Source organism: Macaca nemestrina, chromosome 18 (assembly GCF_043159975.1).
Source record: "Macaca nemestrina isolate mMacNem1 chromosome 18, mMacNem.hap1, whole genome shotgun sequence".
In the NCBI taxonomy this organism is placed as follows: Eukaryota; Metazoa; Chordata; class Mammalia; order Primates; family Cercopithecidae; genus Macaca; species Macaca nemestrina.
The window spans coordinates 5,684,603-5,708,732 of NC_092142.1; the positions used below are offsets into that span (position 1 = coordinate 5,684,603).

Consider the following 24,130-nt stretch of genomic DNA (forward strand, 5'->3'; position numbering starts at 1 on the left):
GGGGACATCAGTTGGAGGGTAGTTGAGGCCATATCTGGAGGATCTTTACTTCTAGGCTGAGTCGGAAGTTATCTTTCTGGGGAGTGGGAGATCATTAAAAATCTTTGAGCTCCACTCAAGAAATGGTTTTGCTAACAATGGCAGGGTGATGGTGGTGGTGGTGGTGGTGGTGGGGAACTGGTGGCATCAATTCTAAGTGGGTTTCTGCTGTTCTAGCCGAGAAAGGTGGGGAATGGACTTTAAGTAGAGTAATACAGATCTGGGAATCAACTGCATGGAGGAGGTAGTTACAGGTGATGAGATGGTTCAGGGACAAAGTTTGGTAGGAGGAGAAAAGATATTAGGTGATGCAAAAGTAATTGCTATTTTTGCCATTAATTTTAACGGCAAAAACTGCAATTACTTTTGCACCAACCTAATAGGATGCAAACTTCAGAGTCATCTGCATCAGAGGGATTGATGAAGATCAACAAAGTTTGGGAACACAGGAAAGGACCAGAGAGGGTAATGACTTGAGGGCATAGCAGGGATAATCAAGGTATTTTTTGTTAGCATGTGGAGACTTAAGCATGATTATATGTTAAACGCCTGGCACATACATGGTGCAAAATATTTACGAGTCAAATGATGAGTGAAGGTGGCGAGTCATAGGAGTTCCAAGGGAACAGGTGATAAAGAGAGGTCTCAAATGAGGCACAAGTGGAGAAGGTAGCTTGGGAAAAGGAGAAGGATGCTTCTCTTTATAAGATGGGAAAGGCAGAGGAAGAGGGTCAAGATAGAGTGATCTAGGGGTGAGGCGGAAGTGAATTGAGAGAACTCAACTCTGAGTGGGCTCTGAAACCCCTAGGGATGGGTTTGGGGGGCTTTCAGATACGGAATAGGTTTAAAGTCAATTGCTATAGCAAATATGGTTCGGAATTTATTTGTGATGCTTAAAAATATTGCTGAAGAGAAGTGAAGTCTACCCTAGAGTTGGATGGTGAGATTATTATTATTATTATTTTAATCTTTTTTATTATTATTATACTTTAAGTTCTAGGGTACATGTGCACAACGTGCAGGTTTGTTACATATGTATATATGTGCCATGTTGGTGTGCTGCACCCATTAACTCGTCATTTACATTAGGTATATCTCCTAATGCTATCCCTCCCCTCTCCCCGCTCCCCACAATAGACCCCGGTGTGTGATGTTCCCCTTCCTGTGTCTAAGTAATCTCATTGTTCAATTCCCACCTATGAGTGAGAACATGCAGTGCTTGGTTTTCTGTTCTTGCGATAGTTTGCTGAGAATGATGGTTTCCAGCTGCATCCATGTCCCTACAAAGGACATGAACTCATCCTTTTTTATGGCTGCATAGTATTCCATAGTGTATATGTGCCACATAGAAACAAAAAATTTTGAAGCAATTTAAAAGAAAAAAAATGGTGGGAGAGTTGAAATATCACACAATAGTAATAGAGTCAAAGCTGTCAATGTTCACAGATTCATGCTTAGGAATGATATGTTGCTTGAGTTTTCTTTTTGTTCATACCAATTTACAACATTTAGTATTAAACGAAATAAAACAATAATAAACACTTTTTTTGTTAAACCATTTTTTTTCCAAGACAGAGTCTTGTTCTTTCACCCAGGCTGCAGTGCAATGATGCAACCTTGGCTCACTGCGACCTCCACCTCCCGGGTTCAAGTGATTCTCCTGCCTCAGTCTCCCAAGTAGCTGGGACTACAGGCATGTACCACCATGCCGAGCTAATTTTTTGTATTTTTGGTAGAGATGAGATTTCTCCAGGTTGGCCAGGCTGGCCTCCAATTTCCTGGCCTCAAGTGATCTGCCCACCTCAGCTCTCAAAGTGCTGGGATTACAGGCGTGAGCCACAGTGCCCGGCTGACACCAATTCTTTTCAATTTTTCACTATTGTATTTTGAGGTTCAACCCAAAATGATTATCACACCAAAACAATGAATTAAGTTTACTATTAAATAGGAAAAATAATGGCAACTATAATGACCTAAATGACAGTCTGTTATGCTTTAAATATAAAGAATCAAATCAAGTAAAATATGTCATTCCAATATGTCTTTCAGCTATTATATACCACATCAGTAAATTGATTACAGCAAAACTTCATCCACCCAGTTTATTTAAAATTATTAATTTAGACTGTATTGGTCTATATCTACTTGTGTTAATCTATGTCTACTTTTATTTGTATATGCTCAAGTGTAATCCTATGACAGCTACATCCTATGTGATTCAGCCTCAGAGTACCCCAGATTCAAAGAATCCCAATGCAAATACTCATTCCACTCTTTGCCCAAGGCTCTTGAAAAACTTAAAAGATATCCACAAAGAAATTCTCTACACTTATTTTTAAATTTCTTGGCTTCTCCTATTCACTAATATCTCAAAACTGGTGGAGTTCTCACTTTACCACCTCAGAAGACATTTCTTCCTTCTATTCATGAGTTCATCTCCAAAATCTTTCACAATCACCTGTTCTCCCATTTCCTCTGCACTTAGCCCTTTCTCCTAAAGTTCTTCAGCTAGTTTCATCCCTCACCACCACTATTCTAGACTCCTGAAGTGAATGTTGAACACGTAGTCTCTCCCACCCTGAGAACATTTTTCTCCATGATTCATTCTGATAAGGGTTGGGAGACAAGGTACGTACATTGGAGAATCAGAATTGTTTTAAAAGGGCAGAGACCAAGTTGACACTTTATTGAGCAGGGGAAGAAAAAGGCTGAGACTTATGAATCCTATCACCTAGATAACATTATAATCTTAAAAAGTAGTGTTAGAAAATGCCCATGGGAATTTTCTTTTGAAGTAAGTCCATATGAGATGGTGAGATTATTTAGTGGAACTACCAGATCCATGTGGTGGTTCTTTCCAGTATCATTCAGCAGCCCTTGGACAGTTGCAAGGCAAGTCATCAATGGGGTGTGGAGATTTTCCAGGTGGGTGTGGTTGAAGGCAGGGAAGAACAAGTTTAGGAGCACATTACAAGAAGAAGGTGACTCTGAGGTCCAGGCTGAGCAGGAAGGTAAAATAAGAAGGAAACATGAGGTTGTAAAGAGAAGTTTAGAGGGATGAGGAGGCAGGATGGGTGAACAGTTGCAGGATGTAGCTAGAGTGGCGATGTTAGATCTTGGGGCCAGAGAGCTTTACAGTGATGATGAAGATCAAAGAGAGGGCATTAGAATCAAGCTATAAAGAGCCACTGTTTGATGTCAGGATGTGAGGATGCTGCAGGTGGATGTCTGTGCATTGATGGTGAGAACGTGGTCACCCTGGCCCTGCTGGGTCTTTGCTAAGGAGACTGCTCTCTGTTCTTGGGGCCGTTTTCATCACCTAATTAGAGCACTGGTCCCTAAATGGTGTTCTTTGGACCATCTGTATAAAATGTTCATGAGTCAAGAATAAAATGGAAAACCAGAAAATGTCACAGAAATGTGCCCGTTGATGAAAGACCACCTATTTGTCCTTTTTGGAGGATTGTTCTTTATTCTGAAATTGTGTATATTCTATTCTATTAAAAAATTTTTGTATTTGCATAATTTTTTCTCTTTTATGAAATGCCATGGAGTAGAAATTTGTAATGTATCCAGTTCTCCTGTCTTCATGCATTGCAGTGTGGTGGGGGAGGGGATGTGGCTAGTACTGGCCAACAGGTTGGGGGCAGAGGTGCAGTGTAAGACTTCTATCCTGGAGCATTTAATTCCTAGTATAGGGCTCTGTAGCATTCTTCTCCCTCTGTTCCCTGGTTGGTGATACTTGAGGTGGTGCAGCCCCCATTAGCGTTAGTCTTAGGGTGAGTTTGATGGGAAACAGAGCACCTCATACCTCCCTGCAGATGTAGCATGAGTGCGAAAAACAACTTCTGTTGTTTGAAGTTACCAAGATTTAGGAGTTGTTTGTTATTGCAGCAAAACCTAACCTATTCTGACTGATCATGGTGGAATTTCTGTGTGTGTGTGTGTGTGTGTGTGTGTGTGAGAAACTGGTAGTTTAAAAAAGTTCCTTCTTACCAAAAAGAAAAAAAAATAGCAACCTTATGTTGGTTCTCAAATTAAAAAAATATTTTTACTGGTTTATAAAATAGAAAAATCTGAGAATCTGTAGCTTAGAGAACTACAGTGTGGGATGTCTCTAAAGACCAGGTTATTTTATCAGCTCCTCACACCACTTTATAGAAGCTTAGCCAAGACTTGGACTATTTCAGTCTTTTCCATTCCACATTCCACGGACTCTTGAAGAGACATTGATAAAACGATGCAGCCATGAACCACCCTAACTCAATCCCTCTTTTACTGCAGAATGAGCTTCTTGCTACAGTGATACTTGAACCCCTTAGATATATTCTGTACTAATTATATTAAAACATGACCAATGCTTTTGCTTTGTTGCCCCCCAAATTAAACACCTTAATCATGCGAACACAGAGAATTGGATTTAGTGTGACTGATTCCCAACTGTCAGTAAGAACATAATTAGATTATATTTTTCTCCAGTTCAAATAAAAGAAAATTGACAATAAAATGCTGATCAATATGTGTAGCTCAGGAGGTAGAGCCTGCTTTGAGATGCAGAAGTATTTGTTTTTTGTTTTTGTTTTTAGATCTATATTCTTGAGTAAAGAAAAAATCCGTCTCTCTTTCCTAGAGGGGGAAGACTTGCAGAGCTGGTCTTGGCAACAGCCTGACTATCAGAGGCTGAATTAAACAAATAGGTGCCTCCCTGGGGTGAATGGTGCATTTCTCCTGTTGGGGGGACTGTGCTTTTATGGTGGACTTTGCTTTCTGTCTTGGTCTCCGGATGTGTGTATCTGTGGGTGGATGTCTGCATGTAAATGGCAGTGTATACCTGTGTGGGTGTGTACAAAATTCCCATGTGAATCTCAGCTTTGTGGGGATCTCGGGGTCTTGAGCCCAGCAGATGCCATTTGAAGAAAAATCACTTGAATATGAGACAGAGAGAATGGAAACCAAATCCTAGCTCTAAAGGTACCAGGCTGATTAAAAAAACAAAACAAAACTGGATTTTCTTTGTTTTGGACTCTACCTGCCTCCAAATGACATTTCTGTTTCCTATGAAATGAGTAGAATGAAAGAGATTCCGAGCACGAAAGAGCAGATTCTGTGTGATTCTGTGTATGTTAGGGTTTCAGCTGCGACCGGCTGACATTTTGGCTCAGCAATTTCTCTGTTGTATGTGTGTGGGTTCCCTGTACATTCTAGGATGTTGAGCGGCATCTCTGGACTCACTGGATGCAGTAACACAACTCCCCTCAAGTAGAAACAACCCCTGTGTGTCTGGATGTTGCCTAATGTCCCCAGGGGGCAAAATAGCCCCCATCTGAGAACTGCTGCTTTCATAAAGTACAATGTCAGGTGGAATTGGTGGAGGCTGTTGGTTGTCAGGGGTTAGTAGAGATGGAAGAGACCCCAGGAATATTCTGGAAGGGGCTGTAATGTTCTTTTTCTTGAATTGGGTGTTGGTAATATGGAGATGTTCAGTTTTTTTTTTTTTGAGGCAGGATCTTGCTCTGTCACCCAGGCTGGAGCACAGTGGCACCATCATGGCTCACTGCAGCCTCTGCTTCCTGGGCTTAAGCAGTCCTCCCACCTCAGCCTCCCGAGTAGCTGGGACTACAGGCATGTGCCACCACGATTGCCTACTTATTTATTTATTTATTTATTTTTTGTAGAGATGGGGATCTCACTATGTGTCCAGGCTGGTCTTGAGCTCCTGGGCTCAAGCAATCTGCTCACCTCAGCCTCCCAGAGTGCCGCAATGACAGGCATGAGCCACTGCGCCTGGCCAGTATGTTCACTTTGTAAGAAAATTTACTGTGTTGACCTCTTATATGTGCACATTTCTTTTTTTTTGTTTTTGAGACGGAGTCTTGCTCTGTTGCCCAGGCTGCAGTGCAGTGGTGCAATCTCGCTCACTTCAAGCTCCGCCTCCCAGGTTCACACCATTCTCTTGCCTCACCCTCCCGAGTAGCTGGGACTACACGCACCTGCCACCACGCCCGACTATTTTTTTTTGTATGTTCAGTAGAGATGGGGTTTCACTGTGTTAGCCAGGATGGTCTCGATCTCCTGACCTCGTGATCAGCCTGCCTTAGCCTCCCAAAGTGCTAGGATTATAGGCGTGAGCCACTGCGCCCGGCCTATGTGCACATTTCTTTAAGTAATAATTCAGTATAGCATTTAGAAAGCTTGGTCATAAGAGGAGTGATTTGTAGAATGACTGGCGTGAAAGCTGATCACTTTCATTTGAACTACTCTGAAATGAGCACCAGGGGCCACCAAGAAGAGCCTTTCAAGGTGTCATAGCCAAGGATAGGAGTGTGTTGTGTACATCTCTGCATAAAGGATTTGCTGGTTACATAGAAGAATGAAGCCTGCTTCTGAGGACAGAGGCAGCAAAGCAAGGGGAAGTCCAAGGCATTGAGCTTTCTAAATGAACTTTGCTAAAATCTCGTGGATGACTCATGCTCTTAACATACACCCGTGTACATATTGTCCATATAAACATTAATTCTGTAACAAGGCCCACACATAAGGTTTTTTTTGTTTTGTCTTGTTTTTGCTTTTGTTTTTGTTTGTTTGTTTTTGAGACAGTTTTGCTTTATTGCCCAGGCTAGTGTGCAGTGGCATAATGTTGGCTCACTGCAACCTCTGCCTCCTGGGTTCAGGCGATGCTTGTGCCTCAGCCCCTGAGTAGCTGGGGCTACAGGTACACACCACCACGCCTGGCTCATTTTTGTATTTTTGTAGAGATGGAGTTTCACCGTGTTGGCCAGGCTGGTCTCAAACTCCTGGCCTTAAGTGATCCGCCCACCTCAGCCTCCTCACGTGTTGGGATTACAGGTGTGAGCCACTGCACCTGGGCCCACACGTAAGGTTTGAGTTGAGATAGAGAAACTCTGGCAAGGCTGAAGTATTTGGCCATAGTCTCTGGGAAATATCCACATTTTCTGGAATCTTCTCTACTTCCAGAGTTACCACTTTCTGTCTGTCTCCTGTTTATTCAACGAACTTGTAGGGAACCACAGTGTGCATAGAACTTGCCAGGTGTGGAGGATAAAAAGATGACTGAGGTTGGGCATGGTGGCTCACGCCTGTAATTCCAGCACTTTGGGAGACCAAGGCAGGTGGATCACTTGAGGTCAGGAGTTTGAGAACAGCCTGGCCAACATGATGAAACGTCTCTACTAAAAATAGAAAAAGTAGCCGGGCATGGTGGCACACACACGTAGTCCCAGCTACTTGGGAAGCTGAGGCAGGAGAATCGATTGAACCCACGAGGGTTCAAGCAGATTTTGCAGTGAGCTGAGAGCACGCCGCTACATTCCAGCCTGGGAGACAGAGCAAGATTCCATCTCAAAAAAAAAAAAAAAAAAAAAAAAGGTGACTGAGATACAGACTCCATCAGAGGTGACTCTAACACAAATTAGTTAAGAGCCCAAGGTCTGACTGGGCAAGCACCTTGATCGGCCTCATCCTGTAGCCTCTACTAGAATGAAGAACACTTTTTTCTTTACCTGTGAAAATGTATTGTGCTGCGTACCTACAAGTGCAATTTGTGTTTCTTTTGCAAAATTTGCCATATAACTATGCCTGTATTCTTAACATTTTTCTTTTGAGAGATTTTTCAGCAAATCATCTTTGGACTATGTGGAACTGGAAATTTACTTAGAGGCAATAAAAAGTACAGGAAGGTCAGTTCTTAGTCAAGAGTGAGGTTTTCAAAGACAGTGGAGAAAGTAAAAAATCTAGTACAGTCAAGATTATACTTGCAAATCCCCCCATCATTCATAAAGTTTAGCAGTCAGTCTTACCGTGCCTCACCAGGTTTAATCCGCACTTCTTCCCCCACGATTGGAGCAGAGGGTGATTTTTTTATGAGCAACTGATGAAGTCATTGAGAGGGCATTTGCAGTGGAGCCATGTGCACTAGAGACCAATCAATGTGCCCTCATGGCACCATTTCTGTCTCTCTCCCTCTTTGTTCTTGCCAAGTACCCATAGTTCATTTTCCATAGAGTAAGAGAGCCCGAGTTGGGCCTATACCTAGGAGTACAATTGCTGGGTTGTTTGGTAACTCTACGTAGAATCGTTTGGGAAGTTGTCAAACTGTTTGTGACAGTGGTTACACCATTTTAATTCCCACCAGCAGTGTATGAAGGTTCTAGTTTCTCTACATCCTCACCAACATTTGTTATTTTTTGTATTTTTTTTTTTTTTTTTGAGACAAAGTCTTGCTCTGTCGCCCAGGCTGGAGTGCAGTGGCACAATCTCGGCTCACTGCAATCTTTGCCTCCCAGATTCAAGTGACTTTCCTGCTTCAGCTTCCTGAGTAGCTGGGATTATAGGCACCTGCTACCACGCCTGGCTAATTTTCGTATTTTTTTTTACTAGAGACAGGGTTTTACCATGTTGGCAAGGCTGGTCTCAAACACCTGGCCTCAGGTGATGCACCCGCCTCGGCCTCCCAAAGTGCTGGGATTACAGGCGTGAGCCACCACGCTAGGCCAGTTTTCTGTATCTTCGATTCTAGCCATCCTTATGGGTATGAAGTCGTATCTCATTGTGGTTTTGATTTGTGTTTCCCTGATGATGAATTTCATTGAGCATCTTTTCATGTGCTTATTGGCCACTTGTATGTTGGAGATGTGCCATATTTTCATATTCAAAAATGAAAGCACAGGTCCACACAAAACTTGTACATGAATAATTCAGTAGCATCACTCCTAATAACCCAAAGAGGGAATTAATCCAAATGCCCATCACCAGATGAAGAGAGACACTGAATGTTGTCTACCCACACAGTGGAATATTATTTGATTACAAAAAGGAGCAAAGTACTCACATATGCTACAGTGTGGATGAATCTTGAAAACAGATGAAAGATCACATTCTACATGATTTCATTCAGATGGAAATCTATAGAAATACGAAGTGGGTTAGTGGTTGCTTCTGGCTGTTAGGGGCATGGGAGGATGGGGGTGTTAGCCAAAGGGTATGAGGTTTCTTTTTGAGGTCATGAAATGTTCTAAAATTGACTGGTAATGTTTGCATGTATCTCTGAATATATTAAAAACAATTGAAATGTAAAAAACAAAGATAAAACAGCCCAACTTGCAGTTTTATTCAACACTTGATGGGCTTTAAAAATAGATTCCAGGCTGGGCTTGGTGGCTCACACCTGAAATCCCAGTGCTTTGGGAGGCTATGGTGGGAGGATTGCTTGAGGCCTGGAGTTCCAGGCCAGCCTTGGCAACATGGCAAGACACTGTATCTACCAAAAAAAAAAAAAAAAAAAAAAGAAAAAGAAAAAATAAGTAGCAGCTGGGTGCAGTGACTCATGCGTGTAATCCCAGCACTTTGGGAGGCTGAGTTGGGCAGATCACCTGAGGTTAGGAGTTGAAGATCAACCTGGCCAACATGGTGAAACCCTGCCTCTACCAAAAATATAAAATTTAGCCTTTTGGTACTCTGAGCAGCACCATGGCGGTTGTTAAGAACAAATGCCTTATGAAAGGTGGCAAAAAGGGAGTTAAGAAGAAAGTAGTCGATCCATTTTCTAAGAAAGATCAGTATGATGTGAAAGCACTTACTATGTTCACTATAAGAAGTATTGGAAAGATGCTAGCCACCAGGACCCAAGGAACCCAAATTGCATCTGATCGTCTCGAGGGTCTTGTGTTTGAAGTGAGTCTTGCTGATTTGCAGAGTGATGAAGTTGCATTTAGAAAATTCAGGCTGATTACTGAAGATGTTCAGGGCAAAAACTGCCTGACTCACTTCTATGGCATAGGTTCTTAGCTGTGACAAAATATGTTCCATGGTTGAAAAATGTTCAACAATGATTGAAGCTCATGTTGATGTCAAGACTACTGATGGCTACTTCTTTCGTCTATTCTGTGTTGGTTTTACTGAAAAGCGCAACAGTCAGATATGGAAGACCTCTTATGCTCAGCACCAGCAGTCCGCCAAATCTGGAAGAAGATGCTGGAAATCATGACCTGAGAGGTGCAGACAAATGACTTGAAAGAAGTGGCCAATAAATTGATTCCAGACAAGATTGGAAAAGATGTAGAAAAGGCTTGCCAATTTATCCTCTCCATGAGGTCTTCATTAGAAAAGTAAAGATGCTGGAGAACCCTGGGTTTGGATTGGGAAAAGGCATGGAGCTTCGTGGTGAAGGTAGTAGTTCTGGAAAACCCACTAGGGACGAGACACGTGCTAAAGTTGAATGAGCTGATGGATATGAACCAACAGTCCAAGAATCTGTTTAAAGTTCAGACTTATAATAGCGGCAAATAAAAAGTCCTATTTGTGAAAAACAAACAATAAACAACAATGAAAAAAAGCAGAATTTGCCTGGTGTGGTGGTGCATGCCTGTAATCCTAGCTACTCAGGAGGCTGAGGCATGAGAATCACTTGAACCCGGAGACAGAGGTTGCAGTGAGGCAAGACTGCACCACTGCACTCCAGCCTGGGCAACAGAGTGAGACTGTGTCTCCAAAAGTAGAAAAAAAAAGTATCCAGGCTTGGTGGCATGAGCCTGTAGTCTCAGCTACTCTGAAGGCTGAGGTGGCAGCATGGCTTGAGGCCAGGAGTAGTTTGAGGCTGCAGTGAACTATGATTGTGACACTCCAGTCTGGACTGCAGAGCAAGACCCTGTGTCTTATACATAGACACACACACTTACCCCCCCCACACACACATACATACATACCCAGGTTCTACCTCCAGTGATTCTGACTCAGTAGGGCTGGGTATCCCCTAGAGATCCTGCTGTTCAGCCTGATCTGGGATCCACTTTTCATTGGGAACTGAGACACTGGCTGTGAACCTTCTGTCCTGAGAAGTAGAGGTCATGGTGACTCAGGTTCAAGCTTAAGGAGAACTGACTGTGTGTTAGGTATTATGCTGAACATCATTTCTTACTCTCACAGCAACATCCCTAGAAGGTCAATGATATGTCCCTGCTCTACAGATGAGGAACTAATCTTTCAGAGGAGTTTAGCTTGTTCAAAACTTATTCTTCCTGTTGGAAACTTTGTACCCTTTGACCAGTATCTCCTATCCCCTACCTTTCCTCCACCCCAGCCCCAGATAACCACTGTCCTACTCTCTATTTCTGTGAGTTCAACTTCTTTAGATTCCACATATAAGTGAAATCATGCAGTATTTGTTTTTCTGTGCCTGGCTTATTTCCCTTAACACAATGTCTTTCAAGTTCATCCACGTTGTTGAAAATGACAGGATTTCATTCTTTTTAAGGATTAATAGTATTCCATTGGGTTTATATAGTACATTTTCTTTATCCTTTCATCCACTGATGGACACTTAGGTTGATTCTATACCTTGGATATTGTGAATAGTGTTGCAGTGAACATAGGAATGTAGAGATCCTTTCGACATATTGACTTTAATTTTTTTTACTCTATACCTAGAAGTTGGCTTGCTGGATTATATGCTTTGAAATCTATAGCACAGCAGAGTGATTATAGTCAATAATAATGTATCTTTCAAAATAACTAAGAGGGTACATTTCAAATGTCTCATCATAAAAATTGTCGGTGAATTAGGTGATGGACATGCTAATTAGCTTGATCTAATCATTCCACATTGTCTACACATATAAAAACATCACATAAATGTGTACGATTATGATTTGTCAATTAAAATAACATTAGTTAACAAAATAAGTAAGTTGTTCGAAGCCCCAGTTGGGATTGATGGAGCTGGGACATGCACTGAGGCTGTTGCTCTCAGGCCCACAGAGTCCATGGTCCACGAATGTTGAAGCCCTACCTGAGATGTCTACTTGAGATCGCTGTAGGAATTCAATGTCTCAGAATCATCTCATACTCCAGGGCCCACAAGTCCATGACTGCTGCCTCTACCCCTGACCCTACTGACCTGAAACGCCCCTGCTTTCATTTCCGGGAGCATACACCACTTACACCAAGCATTGATGGGTTTTGTTGACTTCATTTGAGATGTGGGTTAATGGATAGGGTCCCATGATCCTTGCTTGGTGTTGGCCAACTCCTTTGACTTCACCCTTCCCTTTTCTACTCACCTCCTCTGTCATGGATTGCTCTGGGAATTCTGAGCCCTAGTTCCTTTATTCTGCAGATAACCTTCACTCTTCTCTGCAACTAATCCCAAAAGTATGTAATCCCAAAAGTGTGTAATTGAGTTGACTGCAAGGTGCTTGACATGCAAGAGACTCCACAAATGGGATTCAGCCTCTGGAAAGTGGTGGTAGTTTCAGGTTTATGTGGATATTACTTTGTTTTCCCCTATAAAATATATTATTTAAATTATCAAACTCATGGCTCCTGGATGCAGTCCTTTGCTGGTGGCAGTGGGCTGGGTACTGCCACCGGGGAGAAATGCTGCACGCTTAGAGAAAGAGAAACTAGTTTTCTTTAAGAGGCAGAGAGTGGTTTCCAGTGCCAGTTTGGAGGCAAAATGGCTGCTGTATTAAAATTGCCCAAACTTGGGCTGGTGCCTTGTGTGTTTAGAGCTCAAAGGCACGATTGCTTTCATTTTTTTTTTTTTTTTTTTTTTGGTGGTAGGTTTTCCATCCTTTTGCTTGGCAGGTTTCTGCTAATAGCTTCAACCTCAAGAGTTCCATTATACAGACACTAATAGCACCTACTATGTTCATCAGTATATTATCTCCAATGCCTGACATAGAGTAGGTCTGTAGTGCTTACTATATGCCAGGCATTGGAGATAATATAATGATGAACAAGACAAACATGGCACTTGGAAAAGAGAGTCTAGTTCCCACTCTCAGCCCACCCCAAAGAGAGGCCAGAATTGGACTTCCAGAGATCTCAGATGCCCTTGCATCATCTCCCTGAAGAAGGAAGGGGAAGCTTTGTCTGAAGAGAATTTGGCTGGACAATCCCCAAGGTTTGGAATGATGGGAAGAAGCTGCCATCTGTGTTTAAGGTGAGAAGCGAGGGAGTGGCTGGATCTCAGAGGAAGGCAAGTTTAAGAGAAGGTTTTTGTGAGTTCCTTTGCCTAGTGGAGACCTGTTACAGTGAGGGCCCCTGGGGCTGAGCCTGTAGGTCGGTGGACTGATGCCGTGAGGAGCGTCTTCTTATAGCAGATGGCCCAAAAAAGGTTGACGGATCATGAACAGCTGGAAGAATGGAGAGTTCGGGAGACGTAGTTCCTACCTGGCTTTCCAACAGTGTGTAAGCCCAGAATTCTTACATAAGCCCATGGAGAAGGGAAAGGAACTCTGGTAACGACAAGATTGAATTCTCCACCTGCCAGGCATCCAGGGACTCAGAGCAGATTTAACTGAAGTTACAGAAATAGGAATGTGACATTTCCTACATCCGGGTGTGCTGAAGCAAAATGTATTCCCTCTCTGGTTTGTGGGGAAGGAGAATGCTAACAGACAAGACTCCAGGTTTTCACTCTTAAACCTGGTGCCTAGAAATACATTTTCTACTGGATGTAGACAAAAGTTCCATATAGACATATCCATCACTGCATCTCTGATGCCTTGTGTTCTCCCTAATTTTCCCTGTAACCTGCAGAGGAAGAAAGTTCCAGCATCACTTTTGGCCTCCCAAGAGTGAGTTAGGTGACCAGGTGGGGTTGCTCATGCCTGTAATCTCAGCCTTTTGGGAGGCCGAGGTGTGCAGATTACTTGAGGCCAGGAATTGGGGACCAGCTTGGCCAACACGGTGAAACTGTGTCTCTACGAAAAATACAAAAATTAGCCAGGCGTGGTCGTGGGCGCCTGTAGTCCCAGCTACTCTGGAGGTTGAGGCATGACAATCGCTTGAACCCAGGGGGCGGAGGTTGTGGTGAGCCAAGATTGCGCCACTGTACTCTAGCCTGGGTGATAGAGTGAGACTCAGTCTCAAAACAAAACAAAACAAAAACAAAGAAGAGTGAGTTGGGATGAAAACTTCCAAGTCTCTCTTTCGTATGTCTCCTCCCTGGTGAGCAGAGGAGTTGACTTTATTGGCAAGACTGAGGAAAAGGTGACTGTATTTCTGCCATGTTCAGTTATTAGTGGATGGGTTTTTTTGCCTAGACTATGACCACAGGGTCCACCTCTAAATCCCTTGCATAGGCACCAGGCTTTTTTAGGGCAAGCAGGACGGGTAAGATCTGCCTCTGGCAGAGCCAGCCAGGTCTACTTACCCTCTGCTTCCCTTTCTGCCTGTGACTGAATGGGCATGTCAGGGTCTAGTAGAGGATCTGGGAGGAGGAAGCCTCATTAACTTCTTTTCTGCAGCAATTGATGGCCACCCAACTTGAACAGTGAGGGCTTATCACCTCATGTACTAAGACCGGAGATAGCTAGGTTGGCTAAATTAGTAGCTTGAGATGTTAGATTTTTCATTTGAGGTTTCTGTGCTGCTATTGCCTTCTGCTCTTGGTCACAGAGGCTGCCACAATCCACATGTCAAGTCCTCATGTGACAACATCCAGAGACAGCAAGGAAGAGATACAGTGTATTCCTGCATGTTTCCTAAAAATTTTTTTGATAGAGAATAATTGTATACACTTATGGGGTCCATGTGAGATTTTGGTACATGCATACAATGCGTAATAATCAGAGTCTTTAGGATATTAGTCACTTCAAACGTTGACCATTTCTTTGTGTTGGGAATATTTCCAATGTTACTGCTATTTAGAAATATATAATAAATTCATTTATCAGGATACAAAATCAATGTACACAAATCAGTAGCAGTGCTATACACCAAGAGTGACCAGGCTGAGAATCAAACCCTTTTATAATAGCTGTAAAAATAAAATACTTAGGAATATACCTAACCAAGGAGGTGAAAGACCCCTACAAGGAAAACTACAAAACACTGCTGAAAGAAATCATAGATGACACAAACAAATGGAAACACATTCCGTGCTCATGGATGGATAGACTCAATATTGTGAAAATGACCATACTGCCAAAAGCAGTCTACATATTCAGTGAAATTCCTATAAAACACCATCATCATTCTTTATAGAACTAGAAAAAACAATGCTAAAATTCATTTGGAACCAACAAAGAGTCTGCATAGACAAAGCAAAACTAAGCAAAAAGAACAAATCTGGAGGTATCACATTACCCATCTTTGAACTATATTACAAGGCTATAGTAATCAAAACAGCATGGTGCTGGTATAAAAATAGGTACATGACCAGTGGAACAGAGTAAAGAACCCAGAAATAAGGCCAAATACTTACACCCAACTGATCTTTGACAAAGCAAACAAAAACAGAGTAGGGAAAGTACACCCTATACAACAAATAGTGCTGGGATAATTGGCAAGTCACATGTAAAAGAATAAAACTGGATCCCCATCTCTCACCTTATACAAAAATCAACACAAGATGGATCAAAGACTTAAATCTAAGGCCTGAAACCATAAAAATTCTAGAAGATAACGTTGAAAAATGCTTCTAGACATTGGCTTAGGCAAACAGTTCATGACCAAGAACCCAAAAGCAAATGCAAGGAAAACAAAGATAAGTAGATGGGACTTAATTAAACTAAAAACCTCCTGCACAGCAAAGGATATAATCAGCAGAGTCAACAGATCACCCACAGAGTGGGAGAAAATTTTCACAAACTGCATCTGACAAAGGACTAATATCCAGAATCAACAGGGAACTCAAATCGGCAAGAAAAAAAACAATCCCATCAAAAAGTGTGCCAAGGACATGAATAGACAATTCTCAAAAGGAGATATGCAAATGGCCAACAAACATGAAAAAATGCTCAACATCACTAATTATCAGGGAAATGCAAATCAAAACCGCAGTGCGATACCACGTGTGAAATACACAAAAATAGATGTTGGCATGGATGTGGTGAAAAGGGAACCCTTTTACACTGATGGTGGGAATATAAGCTAGTAACACCACTATGGAAAGCAACATGGAGATTCCTTAAAGAAGTAAAAATAGATCTACCATTTGATCCGGCAATCCCACTACTAGGTATCTACCCAAAGGAAAGGAAGTCATTATATGAAAAAGACACTTTTGCACACATGTTTACAGCAGCAAAATTTGCAATTGCAAAAATATAGAACTAGCCCAGATGCCCATCAATCAATTAGTAGATAAAGAAAATGTGTTACATATATACCATCGAATGCTACTTAGCCTTAAAAAGGAATGAAATAATGGCATTCACAGCAACCTGGATGGAGTTGGAGACTGTTACTCTAAATGAAGTAACTCAGGAATCAAAACCAAACATCACATGTTCTCACTCATAAGTGGGAGCTAAGCTATGATATATGCAAAGGCACAAGAATGAAACAGTGGACTTTGGGGGCTTGGGGGGAAGGGGGGAGGGGATGAGAGATAAAAGACTATATGTTGGGTAAACTGCTCTGGTGATGGGTGTGCCAAAATTTCAGAGATCACCGCTGAAGAACGTACCCATGTAACCAAATACCACCTGTTCCCTAAAAACTATTGAAATAAAAAAAAGAAATATACAATAAATTGTTATAGTCACTTTCTGCGTTATTGAACACTAGATTCTATTCCTTCTATTATATATTTTTATACCCATTAATCAACCTCTTTTCAAACCCCTCCTCTTCCCAGCCTATGGTAGCTATCATTCTACTCTTTATCTCCATGATATCAATTTTATATAGCTCCAGGGCACACAAGTCCATAACTGCGGTCTCTATCCCAGACCCTACTGACCTGAAACATGGCCCCCACTTTGATTTCCAGGAGCATAAACCGCTCATATAAATGAGAACATACAGTATTTTTCTTTCTGTGCATGGCCTAGTTCACCTAGCATTATGACCACTAGTTCCATCCATTTAGCTGAAAATAAAACGATTTCATTCTTTTTTATGGCTGAATACTATTCTATTGTGCATATATTCCCATTTTCTTTATCCATTCATCCATTGATTGACACTTAGATTGATTCCCTGTCTTGGCTATTGTAAATAGTTCTGCAGTAAATATAGGGGTCCAGGTATCCCGTTGATACACTGATACCCTATTTTTTGGATATATACCCAGGAGTGGGATTGCTAGATAATATGGTAGATCTGTTCTTAGTTTTTTGGGAAATCTCTGTACTTTTTTTCATAATGACTGTACTAATTGACATTCCCACCAATGATATACAAGAATTTTCTTTTCTTCACATACTTTCCAGCATTTGTTGTGCTTTGTCTTTTTAATAATAGCCATTCTAACAAGTGTGAGATGATACCTCATTGTGGTTTTGATTTGCATCTCCATGATGATTAGTGATGTAGAATATTTTTTCATAAACTTGGTGATTTGTATATCTTCTTTTGAGAAATGTCTGTGTATTTTTTTTGATAGTTTCTTTTACTCTGCAGAAGCTCTTTCATTTAATTAGATCCCATTTGTCAATTTTTGCTTTCGTTGCAATTGCTTTTGGCATCTTTACCATGAAGTCTTTGCCTGTGACTATGTCCTGGATGGTATTGCCTAGGTTATCTTCCAGCGTTTTTATAGTTATGGGTTTTACATTTAAGTCTTTAAGCCATCTTGAGTTAATTTTTGTATATGGTGTAAGGGAGGGGTGTTGTCTTTTCACTCTGTTGATTGTTTCCTTTGATATGCAGAAAGTTTTTAGTTTACTACAATCCCATTTGTCTGTTTTTGTTGCTTGTACTTTTTAAGTGTTAGCCATATAATCTTTGTTCTCAAGCGTTTCTCCTGTGTTTACTTCTAGTAGTTTTGTAGTCGTGGTTATTACATTTAAGTCTTTAATCGATTTTGAGTTTATTTTTGTATGTGATGAGCGATAAGGGTCTAGTTTTATTCTTCCATGTTTGGATATCTAGCTTTCCTGGCACCATTTAATGAAGAGGGTGTACTTTATTCAATGTATATTCTTGACACCTTTCTTGAAAATCAGCTGTAAATATGTGGATTCATTTCTGGATTTTATAGTCTATTTCCTTTGTTTTTGTGTCTGTTTTAACACCAATACATGCTGTTATGGTTACTATAGCTTTGCAGTATATTTTAAAATCAGGTAGTGTGAGGATTCTAGCTTTGTTTATTTTGCTCAGTATTACTTTGGCTATTTGGGGTCTTCTGAGGTTCCATATGAATTTTAGGGATTTTTTTATTCCTGTTTCTATGAGGAATATAATTGATAGGGATTATACTGAATCTATAGATTGCTTTGGGTAGTACGGTCGTTTTAGCAATATTAGTTATTCCAACCCATGAGCATGAGATACCTTTCCATTTCTTTGTGTCCTTTTCATTTTATTTTATCAGTGTTTTGTGGTTTTCACTGTAGATTTTTTTTTTTTTCATCCTTGGTTAAGTTTATTCCTAGGTATTTTATTTTTGTAGCTATTATAAATAGAATTGCTTCCTTGATTTCTTTTTTAGCTAGTTTGTTACTGGTATATAGAAACATTACTGATTTTGTGTCCTGAAGCCTTACTAAATTGTACATCTTTTTTTTTTTTTTTTTTTTTTTGAGATCGAGTCTTGCTCTGTTGCCCAGGCTGGAGTGCAGTGGTGCAATCTTGGCTCACTGCAACTTTTGCCTCTCAGGTTCAAGCGATTCTCCTGCTTCAGCCTCCCAAGTAGCTGGGATTACAGGCACCTACCACCATGCCTGGCTAATTGTTGTATTTTTAGTAGAGACAGGGTTTCACCATGTTGGCCAGGCTGGTCTCAAACTCCCAACCTCAGGTGATCTGTCCACCTTGGCCTCCCAAAGTGCTGGGATTATAGGCGTGAGCCACCATGCCCAGCCTAATTTATTCATTTTAAGAGATTTTTGGTGGCGTCTTTAGGTTTTTCTGTATACAAGTATAAGATTATGTCATCTGCAAAGTGAGATAATTTGACTTCTTCTTTTCCATTTTGGATACTTTTTATTTCTTTCTCTTGTCTGATCGCTCTGGCTTGGATGTCCCATACTGTATTGAATTAGAGTGGTGCAAGTGGCCATCCTTGTCTTGTTCCAGTTCTTAGAGGAAGGGCTTTTCAACTTTTCCCAATGAGTATGATGTTAGCTGTAGATTTTTCATATATGCCTTTTCTTATGTTGAAGTGTTCCTTCTATGCCTAATTTGTTGAGAGCTTGCATCATGAAGGAATGGTAAGTTTTACTGAGTGATTTTTCTGCATCTGCTGAGATGATCAGATAGTTTTTGCCCTTCATCTTGTTGATGTGATGTATCACATGTATTGATTTGTGTGTGTTGAGCCATCTTTGCATTCCTGGGATAAATCCCACCTGATCATGGTATATTATCTTTTTCATTCATCATTAGATTCGGCTTGGTAGTATTATGCTGAGAATTTTTCCATCTGTGTTCATTAGCAATATTGGCCTGTAGATTTCTCTTTTTGTTGTGTCCTTGTCTTGATTGCATATCAGGGTAGTGCTGGCCTTATACAATGAGTTAGGAAGAATTCCCTCCTCTTCAATTTTTCGGAATAGTTTGAGAAGAATTGGTGTTTGTTTTTCTTTATAAATTGGATCAAAATCAGCATAAAAGCCTGGTCTAGGGCTTTTCTCTTTTGGGAGACTTTTTGTTACTGATTCAAACCTGCTATTCATTTTGGGTCAGTTCAGATTTTCTGTTTCTTACTAGTTCAGTCTTGGTAGGCTGTATATGTCTGGGAATTTATCCCTTTCCTCTAGGTTTTCCAATTTGTTAGCATATGGTTGTTCATGATAGCCTTTAGAATGATCCTTTTTATTTCTTTGCTAACAGTTGTAATGTCTCCTTTTTCATTTCTGATTGTTTTTATTTGGGTCTCCTTTTTTTTTTGTTTAGCCTCACTAGTGGTTTATCAATTTTGTTTAACTTTTCAAAAAAACAACTTTCATTTTGTTGATTCTTTACATTTCTTTTTTGCCTCTATTTCATTTGGTTCTGCTGTGATATGTTGAGCCTATGGGTGCACAGAAGTCAAAAATTGAGGTTTGGGAACCACTGCCTAGATTTCAGAAGATGTATGGAAATGCCTAGATGTCCAGGCAGGAGTTTGCTACAGGGGCAGAGTACTCATGGAGAACCTCTGCTAGAGCAGTGTGGAAGGGAAATGTAGGGTCAGAGCCCTCACATAGAATCGCTACTGGGGCACCACCTAGTGGAGCTATGAGAAGAGGGCCACCATCCTCCAGACCCCAGAATGGTGGATTTACCGACAGCTTGCACTGTGTGCCTGGAAAAGCTGCAGATACTCAATGCCAGCCCATGAAAGAAGCCAGGTGGGTGGGAGAGTTATACCCTACAAAGCCACAGGAGTGGAGCTGTGGCCTTTTTTATCCCAAGGCCATGGGAACCCACCTCTTGCATTAGCATGACCTGGATGTGAGACATGGAGTCAAAGGAGATCATTTTGGAGCTTTGAGATTTGACTGCCCTACTGGATTTTGGACTTGCATGGGGCTTGTAGCACCTTTGTTTTGGCCATTTTCTCCCATTTGGAATGACTGTATTTACCCAATGCTGTACCCCCTTTGTATCTGGGAAGTAACTAACTTGCTTTTGATTTTACATGCTCATAGGCAGAAGAGACTTGCCTTGTCTCACATGAGACTTTGGACTGTGGACTTTTGAGTTAATTCTGAACTTAGTTAAGACTTTGGGGGACTGTTGGGAAGGCATGATTGGTTTTGAAATGTGAGGACATGAGATTTGGGAGGGGCCAGGGGCAGAATGATATGATTTGGCTGTGTCCCCACCCAAATCTCATCTTGAATTCCCACATGTGGGAGGGACCTGGTAGGAAGTAATTGAGTCATGGGGGCAGGTCTTTCCCATGCTGTTCTCATGATATCGAGTAAGTCTCACAAGATCTGATGGTTTTAAAAAGGGTAGTTTCCCTGCAGAAGCTCCCTCTTTGCCTGCTGCCATCCGTGTGAGATGTGACTTGCTTCTTCTTGCCTTCCACCATGATGGTGAGGCTTCCCCAGCCATGTGGAACTGTAAGTCCATTAAACCTCTTTCCTTTGTAAATTGCCCAGTCTCAGATATGTCTTTATCAGCAGCATGAAAACAGACTAATACACCTTTGTTGCTTTTTTCTCTCATTATTTATTGTTGCAGTTTGGTAGTTCTCTTTAGTGGTGACGTTTGAATCCTTTCTCCTTTGTGTGTCTGCTCTACCAGTGAGTTTTATACTTTCATGTATTTTCATGATGGTAGGTATTGTTCTTTTGCTTCCCAACATACGACTCCCTTAAGCATTTCTCGTAGGACCACAACAAACAAGACACAAACAAACAGTCTTTTGCTTCTCTGGGAAATATTTTTTCTTTTTTCTTTTTCTTTTTTTTTAAGCATTGGAGTCTCACTCTGTCACCGAGGCTGGAGTACAGTGGCATGATCATAGTTCATTGAAGCCTTGAACTCCTGGGCTCAAATGATCCTCCCGCCTCAGCCTTCTGAATCTCTGGAATTGCAGACATGAGCCACTGTACCAGGCTCCTTCATTTTTGAAGGGTAGCTTTGCTGGGTATAGTATTTTTGGCTTACAACTTTTTTTTTTTTTTTTTTTTTAAACTTGTAGTGTATATCCCCTTTTCTCCTAGCGTATAAAGTTTCTGCTGAGAAATCCCCTGTTAGCCTGATGGAGATTCTCTTATGAGTGACTTGATGCTTTTCTCTTGCTGTTTTTATAATTGTCTCCTTGTCTTTTGACAGTTTTACCATAATGTGCCTTGGAGAAGACCTTTTTGGGTTGTATTTATTTGGGAATCTTTGAGCTTCCTGTATTTGGATCCATATCATTTGCAAGACTTAGAAAGTTTTCAGTTATTATTTTATTAAGTAGGTTTTCTATGCCATTCCCCATCTCATCTCCATCCGGAACTCCCAGAATTTCAGTATTTGGTCACACATGTGTCCCATATGTTATGTAGCCTTGCTTTATTCTTTTTTCTTTCTTTTTGTCTGACTGGATTATTTTAAAAGACTAGTCTTCAAGTTCAGAAATTCTTTGTTTTGCTTGATCTAGTCTGTTGTTAAAGCTGTCAATTATCTTTTGTATTTCTTTCAATGATTTCTTCTCTTACAGGATTTGTGTTTGGTTCTTTGTTATGCTGTCTGTCTCTGTTGAATTTCTCATTCAGATCATAAATTGTTTTCCTGATTTTTTTGTATTCATTATCTGTGTTCTCTTGTATCTCCCTGAGTTTCTTCAATATCATTATTCTGAATTTTTTTCAGGCATTTCATAGATTTTCTTTTCATTGGAATATGTTGCTGGAGAATTATTGTGCTTGTTTGGAGGTGTTATGTTTCCTTTTTCATATTTCCTGTGTCCTTATGTGACTATGTGTGCCTCTGACGTAACAGTCACTTCTTCCGATTCCATGGATTGACTTTTACAGGGGAAAGACCTTTTCTTATAGCTGTATCTACAATGTTCATTAGGTATCATACTTTGGCTTTTGATTCTGGGTGGGTACAGTAGTATAGTCTGCATATGATTTCTTCAGCTGTAATTGGCATGAGTGGTGTCTGTGAGTTTTTCAGTGGCTTAGACTGCAGTTTTTTTTTATTGTGGTTGTTGAGATGGAGTTTCTCTCTGTCACCAGGCTGGAGTACAATGACACAATCTGAGCTCACTGCAACCTCTGCCTCCCGGGTTCAAGCAATTCTCCTGCCTCAGATTCCTGAGTAGCTGGGACTACAGGCATGTGCCACCACGCCCGGCTAATTTTTGTATTTTTAGTAGAGATGGGGTTTCACCATGTTGGCCAGGCTGGTCTTGAACTCCTGACCTCGTGATCTGCCCACCTTGGCCTCCCAAAGTGCTGGGATTACAGGTGTGAGCCACCACACCCGGCCAGACTGCAGTTGTTATTGGAGGCTGTGGTGAGGCTTTGCTGAGGATGGGGATGCTAGGAAGTCTTGTCCTTTGGCATCAGTGGTGGTGGTGGTGGTGGACCAGGTGTGTCAACACTAGGGACCATGTGCAGCGTATGTGGGCACTGATGATAGCCTGTCTGCGTGGGCCAATCTCTGGTCCTCCAGGTGGCTTCTTTGGTTTCTGGCAGTGGCAGCACTGGGCCAGGTGAGCAGGTGCGCCATTGGGCTCCTGGGTGGTGTGTGTGGCAGGCTGATGTCTAGTTCTCCAGGTGATGTGTGCGGGTACTGGTGGTGGGTGGGCAGGCATTTCCTTGAGCCTCTCAGTAGTGAGTGTGAGCACTAGCTCTGGAGACAGGGCGAGTCAATCTCCAGGCCCCCAGATGGTACATTCAGGCACCAGCATATTCCTATGCATTTCTAGATAAAAAGTATTTTTCAGAAAACCTGAGCATATGTCATATTAATACAACTTACCCTCATCAGGTTTGCATGAGAAGGGGGAATTCCCTCGGTAGAACAGTAAGAATGAAATCACAGACTTGTTTTGAACCAATCACTGGTAAGGGGGGTTACGCTAAAATAATAAGCTCAGAATCTAAACCTTGGACTAGGGAATGGCAAACTTTTTCTGTAAAGAGGTAAATGGTAATATTTTAGGCTTTTGGTCTAGATAACCTCTTTTGCAGTGACCCAGTGGTGCTGTTGTAGCATAAAAGCATACGTAGACAAGGCATAAATGAATGGACCTGGTTTTATTCCAATAAAACTTAATTTATACAAATAGTCAGAGGGCCAGATTTGGCCCTTGGTCTATAGTTTGCCAACCCTGTTTAGACCAGTCACAATTTATTCTGCGGGGCTGGGCCAACATTTTCTAAAAAAAAGAAAACAACCCACTATCAGAATAAAATAGGGTTTCTATTTAAAAGGAAGAAGAGTCTGGGTGTGGTGGCTCATGCCTATAATCCTAGCATTTTGGGAGGGTGAGGCAGGAGGACTGCTTGAGGCCAGGAATTTGAAACCAGCTTGGGCAATATAGTTATACCCTGTCTCTGCAAAGAATAAAAATATTAGCCAGGCATGGTGGCACATGTCTATAGTCCTAGCTACGTAGGAGGCTGAAGGGGAAGATCGCTTGAGCCCAGGATTTTAGGTTACAGTGAGCTCTGACTGTGCCACTTGTACTCTAGCCTAGGCAAAGAGTGAGACCCTGTTGGAAAAAAAAAAAAAAAAAAAA

At 41.4% G+C, this 24,130-nt stretch overlaps 1 protein-coding gene and 1 pseudogene across 1 annotated transcript in view; both read left to right on the top strand.

The window, feature by feature from the left end:
* LOC105467818 (RNA binding fox-1 homolog 1) overlaps positions 1–24,130 on the top strand; it is a 2,482,591-nt gene that overhangs the window by 24,302 nt on the left and 2,434,159 nt on the right.
* Positions 189–12,365, top strand: LOC139359723 (small ribosomal subunit protein eS1-like; annotated as a pseudogene).